Raw genomic sequence first — 9,219 nt, 5'->3', positions numbered from 1 at the left:
TTTGTCATTCAAAGGCATCTAAGTACACAAGGAAATGATATTCCACCATTTGAAAGGAAAGCAGAAAAAGAGTACAAACAGATCCACAAAGGTTCATTAGTAGAAATATCGCTGTTAGATTATAAAGCACATTTGCTTTAAAAATTTTTTTTAAAAATGAATATATTTTTAGGAGACCAAAAAATTGATGTAGCAAATTTGAAAAGTAGTTTGTATAAAAATATAGTATTTTAAATTAAAAACTCAAAAACGAACTCATCAGATTAGACATGGCCATGTTGAGAGTTAATAAATGTTTCAGAACGCATTACAGATAATTTTAAAAAATGCAAAATGTGGACAGAATCATTAAGAGACATGGAAGATACAGTGAGAAAGTGTAGCATGTGTTTACTGAGTGTTCTCATAGAAGAAGGGAACTGGGAAGGGACAATATGTGATGGAATTTTGGCTGAAAGTTCTCTAGACTTTTGTAAGACACTAATCCGCATATTCAAAGCAAGCTACAATGGAGAAAAACCTACACATCTCCTAGAGAAATAGTAAACAATCAGGAAGGGAACAATATTTCAATTAGCGCTAGAAAAATGAAGTTACCTTTAATCATATTGAAATCTGAAAGAATGGAAGGTAAAATAAACAATATTATTTCTTAAGAATAATAATGTCATTCTGAAATTCTCAACCAAGAAAAATATTCATCAACCTATGGCTAAATAACATATTTAGAGACAAAAAACAAAACGCCACCAGCAGAATTCCACTGAAGAAACTAAAAAGAAACTCTGAAAACATGTTTCAGAAAGGTTGAAGTTCTGAAATCAAAGAATGAACAAAGCGCAAAATATATTGTAAACATACAGATAGATCTAAATTAAAAATTAGATGTTGAAACAAAAAGATATTTAAAATTAGATAAGCAATGCAATGTGTACGTTAGGAAGCAAATTATTAGGGCTGAAGTATTGAAAGACCCCTTAATTGTCTGACAAGAGCAGAAAGGTGAGTATGACTTTGCAACTTTTTTTTTTTTTTTGAGAAGGAGTCTCACTCACTCTTTCACCCAGGCTGGAGTGCAGTGGCCCCATCTCGGCTCATTGCTACCTCTGCCTCCCAGGTTCAAGCAATTATCCTGCCTCAGCCTCCTGAGTAGCGGGGATTACAGCCGCGTGCCACCATGCCTGGCTAATTTTTGTATTTTTAGTATAGACGGGGTTTCACCATATTGGTCAGGCTAGTCTCCAACTCCTGACCTCGTGATCCACAAGCCTCGGCCTCCTGATGTGTTGAGATTACAGGCGTGAGACACAGAGCGCGACTGACTTTGGAAGTTTAATAAATTTACTGGACATTATGCATTTCTCCGTTGTATCTATGAAAACAATAAAAATAAAAGTCATAATTTAAAAACAAGAAGACAGAAACCGATAGGAGAAAATGATACATTATATGTAAATATACACAACAAATTAATAAAACAAATTAAATATAAATGAACAAAGATTAACTTAAACCTAAGTAGACAATGTTTCTGTTAAAATAGAAAGATTGGCAAAATTAAAAAAATCCGTCTCTATCATAGTTAGGAGAGGCAAGTAATATCTAAATTTACAGAAACTTTGAAGTTCAAACAATACAGATACTGTGTATATATGGTATACATACAAACATACATGAATATAATTTTTTAAAAAGTTGCTATGTAGACAAAAGAACGTAAGTTAGAAACATTTATTAAAATAAGTTAGTCTAACCAGTGTGATAAAAGTTTAAAGTTATTAAGAAGATGTGATGACTTAAATGTGCATTAGCCTGATACATACATACATATATATACACACACCACACACACACACAAACACACACACACACACACATTTAGAGAATCAAATTATATAATGCAAAACTATCAGAAAGTAAGTAGAAATGGATAAGCCCACAAATCATTATAGACATTTCAAACACACATCCTTCAGTAATAGATAAAAGAAAAAATTAAAAGAGTAAGTTTTAAAAGAAGCTAGTGGATTTTAAAAAGGGCAAATGTTATATAAGGAACATGAATATTATAATTCATGTTATTTTCATGTTCATACAGAATTCTTACAAAAATTAACATTTTCTAGACCATACCACAAATTCAAACAATTTTCACGGTAATAACGTGACACAGAATATATTTCCTAAACAAACAGCAATGAAGGTAGATAGCAATACAAAAAAGAAAGCTAGAAACATAAGTCTAATAATGTTGTTTGGAAGGTATTTTAATGAATATTGAAATATTTTAAAGGTGAATAGTCAATACAAATGAACCAAACACTTTTGTAAGGCCAATAAGATGCATGTGTAATGTGTAATGCCTCCTTTTATAGGGAGTAAATCTGTAACATCACCTGGGCTATTTGACAACTGCAAAGTGAATGTGAGAAGGAGAGAAACAGTGAGAGAGAGAGAGAGAGAGATAAAACCAGTAAAATAAAGAATGAAGGAAATAGCCAGACGCCATGGTTCATGCCTGTAATCCCAGGACTTTGGGCGGCTGAGGCAGGTGGATCACCTGAGGTCATTAGTTCGAGACCAGCCTGGTCCAACGTGGTGACACCCACTCTCTACTAAATATACAAAAATTAGCCTGGCATGGTGGCATGCACCTGTAATCCCAGCTACTCTGGAGGCTGAGGTGGGAGAATTGCTTGAACGTGGGGGGTGGAAGTTGCAGTCAGTAGAGATCACGCTACTGCACTCCAGCTTGGGCGACAGAGCAAGACTCTGTCTCAAAAAAAATAAAAGAGAGGAAATAAGCAGAATTAAAGCAACTGAGTATGTATTTAAAAATGCAAAATCTCACTTTTTCAGAAAAATATTAAAATATTATATCTAACAAATATCTAGGTAGACTGACGGAGAAAAATACAGAAAATGCTCAAAAAACCAATTACCTGGAATGCGAAGGATACAAAACGTCAGCAGTTGTAGATTTTAAATATGCAATGACTTTGAGTTCAACCATGATGGGTTATATTGAAAAGAATCTGTCAGGAAAAAAGAAAAAGAAAACTGTTATAAAGCTATGGATAAAATGTTAAGCACTATTGAAGTCTTCCAATTCTACCAGTTATGGAGTTATTGGTCTTGGACTAACTCTGCTGAAAAGAAAAAAACAAAACAGAATCTAAAAACCTGGATAAAATAGCCTACCGTGGGCACTGGCAATGCAGCCAAGCAGGTACGACATGGGTGCTACATTCTCTTTATCAGAACACGAAGCATTCATACACTCTTCTCACCCTCACTCTCACCTTTTAATCTTAGATCTACTATGAAATATATTCAACGTTACTATCAATCCTTTGGTCAAAATTTCTTTACTCACATTTTCTTGATGCACTTGGATATACTGTTCAAGAAAGTGTGAGTAGTGAATTCCTCAAACTCTTGCATAAAATCACATTTCTGAATCTTGATGCTTGAAGTGTAGCTTGGGTAATGGCTGGGCTTTAAGCCAATTTTGGCATGCATGGGTTGAGTTTATTAGGCATCAGAACCTCTGAAAATCGTGGGGATGCAGGCTTAATTTCAACACTATCCTAAATACTTGAAAGATACTATATAATTCTGTAATAAACTCCTGTGTCTACAAATGGTTCAGATTAACTCAATATCCATGATTAGACATCTACAAAATCAAGGCACTGTTATTTAGTGGAGCCTTGCTGGCTATTCTATGAGAGGAGGTATTGTTATTGTAATCTCACCCTCTCATAAAAGTGCATCATATTCCTCATAAACAGCCCTTCATATTCTATTCCTATTTTGATATTTTAAAATAAGATATCTTTGAAACACTTGAATTCAAAGAGGGAATCTGAATAGTTTTCAAAATGTCAATGAAATGCCATTTCTTCATGCTTGAACAACTAAAAATTGACTAAAGTGCTTCTCTTCAAACTTTCTGGAACATTTTTAATCTAAATTCTAAGAACAATCACAATAGGTTTTAACTACCATTGTGAGAATATTTTAAATGTTAGGGTGGAAAAAATTTTTAAATAATTTTATAGTATTTTTTTCATCATAGTGACAGTGTGCTAATTTTTTTTAAGTCAATTGTTACTGTAGACATTTAAGTCAAGATTCTAAGAAGCTGTTCTGAAGTCCAAAATTTAGTTTCATATACAATTATATTATATATATATTTGCATATAAAATTAATGTATGTGAGCCATGTTTCAAATAGTTGAGAGATTATTATATCAAAGATTCTTGATTATATAAAATGCCAATTACTTATAGGCACGCAAGCTTTAAATAATTACAAAGGCAGTTGTGGTTGATTCTACTCTTGCTACTGGCATTTATATGGACATAATATTATGGTCTGAAGAATATTTAGGGAAAATTATCCCTCATATGATCAGAAGAACAGTGAAAGATGGTTTATATCTGAAAGGAAAAAAAACTTTATATGGTTCTGAAAGCCTAAATCATTAACAACTTGGACAATAATTAGCATAAAAATACACAAACATGCCCTCTTCCCAGCAGTAAGTACACAGTGACAACAGAATCAAAGCATGTGGCTACATGCATGTTTCTGTTTCAAGACGCAGAGCACTCTATTCCTCTTCTCTGCCCTTTCTAGATGGCACAATTCCTCATGAATCGAAGTGCAGTCATAGGGTGGATTAGGGTGACCTGCCATTTGTATGCAACTGATCTCTATTTTGGAAGTAATTAAAGTAAAACATAATTTCAAATTTCAGTGCAAACTAGCATGGTTTCATCCCTTTTCTTTGTAACTTTTTTCTAAGGTTGGAAAAGTAAGGTAGGCTTTAGTACGATTTTTAGTCATAAGTTTTCAAAGTGAGACGCAAAATGGTGGCGCCAACACATTTCAAGTCTGCTACATTTTGAATACATTTATTGTAGAAAAGACCTTCTCATCATTTTTCTCTTACAGGAAAGGAAATAACATGTACAGTTAACACTTAAGCAATACGGAGGTTGGGGTGCTGGCCCCCCTGCACAGTAGAAAATCCACTATGACTTTGACTCCCACAAAACTTAACTACTAATAGCCTACCGTAAGCCTTACAAATAACACAAGCAATTAACACATATTTAATATGTTATATGTCTTATATACTGTATTCTTAACAAACATGCCAGAGAAAAGAAAAAGAAAATCATAAGGAAAATATATTTACTAGTTATTAAATGGAAGTAGATGATCAAACAAGTCTTCATCCTCATCCTTTTCATGGGCAGGGTGTGGAGAAGGATGTAGAATTGTTGGTTTTGCTAAGTGGACCTGCACAGTTCAAACCCCTGTGGTGCAAAGTGCAACTGTATAGCAATTGAATAGCAATTTAGTTTTAGAAATTAACCTCGGTAAAATACTCTTAGAAGGATGCCGAGAAAAAAAATGAGTAAGTATTTTTGGTTCATCTATTTCATCATTTCATTTCATTTCATCATTTCATTTTATTTCCTCATTTCCTCATTTCATCATTTCATTTCATCTCATTTCATTTCATCATTTCATTTCATTCTTTCATTTCATTTCATCATTTCATTTCAATTCATCTCAACATTTCATCATTTCACTTCATCTCATTATTTCATTATTTCATCTCAAGATTTCATTTCATCTATCATTTCATCTTTTCATGTCGTCATTTCATTTTATCATTTCATTTCATTTCGTCTTTTCATCTCATTTCATCAATTCATCATTTCATTTCATTTATTTCATCATTACATGATTTCATCATTTCACTTCATTTCATCATTTCATTTCATCATTTCATATCATCATTTCATTTCATCATTTCATCTTTTCATTTCACTTCATCATTTCATCATTTCACTTCATCATTTCATTTCCTCATTTCGTCATTTCATCCTCTCATTTCATCCTTTCATTTCATTGTTTCATCATTTCATCTCATTTCGTCCTTTCATTTCATTATTTCATCTCATCATTTCATCCCATCATTTCATCATTTCATTTAAACTCATCATTTCATTTCATCATCCTTTCATCATTTCATTTCATCATTTCATATTATTTCATTTCATCTTTTCATTTCATCACTTCACTTCATCATTTCATTTCATCATTTCATTTCATTTCCTCATTTCATTTCACCATTTCATTTCATCATTTCATTTCATCATTCCATCATTTCATTTCATTTCATCATTTCATCTCATCATTTCATCCTTTCATTTCATGATTTCATCATTTCATCTCATCATTTCGTCTCATCATTTCATCTATCATATCATTTCATCATTTCACTTCATCTCATCATTTCATCGCATCAGTTCATTTCATCTTTCATCTCGTCATTCATTTCATTTCATCATTTCATTTCACCAATTCATCATTTCATTTCAATATTTCATCATTTCATTTCACTTTCTCATTGCATTCCATCATTTCATATCATTTCTTCATCATTTCATCATTTCATTTCATCATTTCATCATTTCACTGCATTTCATTTCATCACTTCATTTCATTTCCTCATTTCATTTCACCATTTCATTTCATCATTCCATTTCGTCAATTCATCTCAACATTTCATTTCATCCTTTCACTTCATCTCATTATTTCATCATTTCATCTCATCATTTCATTTCATCATTCCATTTCATCTCATCATCTATTCATCTCATCATTTCATTATTTCACTTCATTTCATCTTTTAATCTCGTCATTCATTTCATTTCAATTCATTTCATTTCATTTCATTATTTCATCATTTCACTTCATTTTATCATTTCATTCCATCATTTCATATCATTTCTTCATTTCATCATTTCATTTCATCATTTCATCATTTTTCTTCATTTCATTTCATTTCCTCATTTAATTTCACCATTTCATCATTCCATCATTTCATTTCATCATTCCATTTCATCATTTCATTTCATCATTTCATCTCATCATTTCATTTCATTTCATCATTTCACTTCATCTCATCATTTCATCATTTCATTTCATGATTTCATTTCATCTCATCATTTCATCTCATCATTTCATTTCATCATTTCATCTCATCATTTCATTTCATCATTTCATCTCATCATTTCATTTCATCTTTTCATCTTGTCATTTCATTTAATCATTTCATGTCATTTCATCTTTTCATCTCATCGTTTCATTTCATCATTTCATTTCATTTCAGTATTTCATCATTTCATTTCATTTCATCATTTCATATCATTTCTTCATTTCATCATTTCATCTTTTCATTTCATTTCATCATTTCATCATTTCATTTCATTTCATCATTTCACTTCATCATTTCATTTCATCATTTCATTTCATTTCACCATTTCATTTCATCATTTCATTTCATCATTCCATTTCATCATTTCATTTCATCATTTCACCATTTCATTTCATCTCATCATTTCATTTCATCTCATAATTTTATCATTTCATTTCATCATTTCTTCATTTCGTTTCATCATTTCATCATTTCGTTTCATCATTTCATTTCATCATTACATTTCATTTCAGTGATACATGTATTTAAGTGCTAATGCGATGCCCAGGAGACACCCTATTTCCTTTTGTAAAACACCTCCTTCAACAATAGGCAACCTTTCATGGCTGGCTAAGTCTACAGGGATACCAGCCTCTCTTCAACCACACAGTTTGATTTACAACCTCAAACAGCACCTCAGTTTCATAAAAACCTAAAACATAAACACAACAGGAGCGCCCCTAGCCGCTGCCCCAGCCAGGATGCCCGTAGAGCTGGCAGCCTAGTCTGCCACTCCCACCCTCAGAGCAGCGGCGGCGGGGGCAAAAAGCCGCAAAAAGCCGCGGCGGCGGCCAGAGGCGGCGGCGGCGGCGGCGGCCAGAGGGGGCGGCCAGAGGCGGCGGCGGCGGCAAGAGGCGGCGGCAAGAGGCGGCGGCAAAGAGGCGGCGGCGGCGGCAAGAGGCAGGCGGCGAGAGGCGGCGGCGGCGAGCGGCGGCGGCGGCCAGAAGCCGCGGCGGCGGGGGCCAGAAACCGCAGAAGGTCGCGACGATGGGGGCAAAAAGCCGCGACGCGGGGAGTAAAAAGCCGTGGCGGCGGGGAGCAAAAAGCCACGGCGGTAAAAAGCCGCGGTGGCGGGGGCAAAAAGCACCACTGCACTCCAGCCTGGGCCACAGAGCAATACCCTGTGTAAAAAAAAAAAAAAAAAGTATAGGCAGTATTTGCACGCTGATCATTCTGATCACAAAGCTCCCTCTTAGAATCATTTTACTAGGTTCCCTTGGAAACATTTTTTCTTTTTTAGACAGAGTCTTGCTCTGTCGCCAGGCTGGAGTGCAGTGGCTCAATCTCGGCTCACTGCAACCTCTGCCTTCTGGGTTCACGCGATTCTACTGCCTTCGTCTGCTGAGTAGCTGGGACTACAGGCATGCGCCACCACACCCAGCTAATTTTTGTATTTTTAGTAGAGATGGGGCTTTACCATGTTGGCCAGGATGGTCTCTATCTCTTGACCTCGTGATCCACCCGCCTTGGCCTCACAAAATGCTGAGATTACAGGCGTGAGCCACCGTGCTTGGCCCGGTAACATTTTCATAGGGAACCAGCTGTTAGGTTGAAGAAACTACTTCCCGGCCGCTTTCTGGCAGTGTGTTAGGGACATTTCCAATGAGATGATTCAAATAATGTAGATATTTGAAGAATTTTGGAAACAGAAAAAAATGGACATGTTTGCTATTTTGTTTAATGTCTTGAGTGTTAGAAAAATTAATATAACAGTTATTATCTTCCTAATATGTTAAAGGTAATATCTATCTTGTATATATACAGTATATGTCTCTGTGTGTGTGTGTGTGCGCGCGCGCGCGAGTGAATATATATATAGTTTTTTTTAGAGGTCAGTCAGCGGTTATATTTTAAATCAGGTATTTTCCTTATCATGCAGGAGAAAACAACATGGTTCCTGTCCTGTTTATTTAATGTTTTGTTCAATGTGTTTGGAAATAACACATTGAATTTGAATATTTTATTTCTAATCAGCATTTCTTCATAATTCTCCTAGTTACCTTTTGATCACAGTTGGAGTTGTATATGTCAAGTCATTTCCTCAGTCCAGGAAGGACATTTTGAAAGATTTGGTAGAAATGTGCCCTGGTGTGCAGCATCCCTTGAGGGGTTTGTTTCTTCAAAATTACTTTCTTCAGTGTACCAGAAATATCTT

The 9,219-nt window shown here is 34.8% G+C and overlaps 1 long non-coding RNA gene across 1 annotated transcript; it reads right to left on the bottom strand.

Moving 5' to 3' along the window:
* Nucleotides 1–1,316: 1,316 nt before the first annotated feature.
* Nucleotides 1,317–3,037, bottom strand: LOC131383724 (uncharacterized). The gene is made up of 2 exons (XR_009213963.1): nt 2,943–3,037; nt 1,317–1,372 (listed from the first exon to the last, which is right to left on the bottom strand). It is a non-coding gene; the product is annotated as an uncharacterized LOC131383724 (long non-coding RNA).
* Between the last annotated feature and the right edge of the window lie 6,182 nt (nt 3,038–9,219).

This window comes from Hylobates moloch, unplaced genomic scaffold (genome assembly GCF_009828535.3).
Source record: "Hylobates moloch isolate HMO894 unplaced genomic scaffold, HMol_V3 SCAFFOLD_6, whole genome shotgun sequence".
NCBI classification, from domain to species: domain Eukaryota; kingdom Metazoa; phylum Chordata; class Mammalia; order Primates; family Hylobatidae; genus Hylobates; species Hylobates moloch.
The sequence above is the reverse complement of the archived record's forward strand: the minus strand, read 5'-3'. Positions and strand labels throughout refer to the sequence as shown.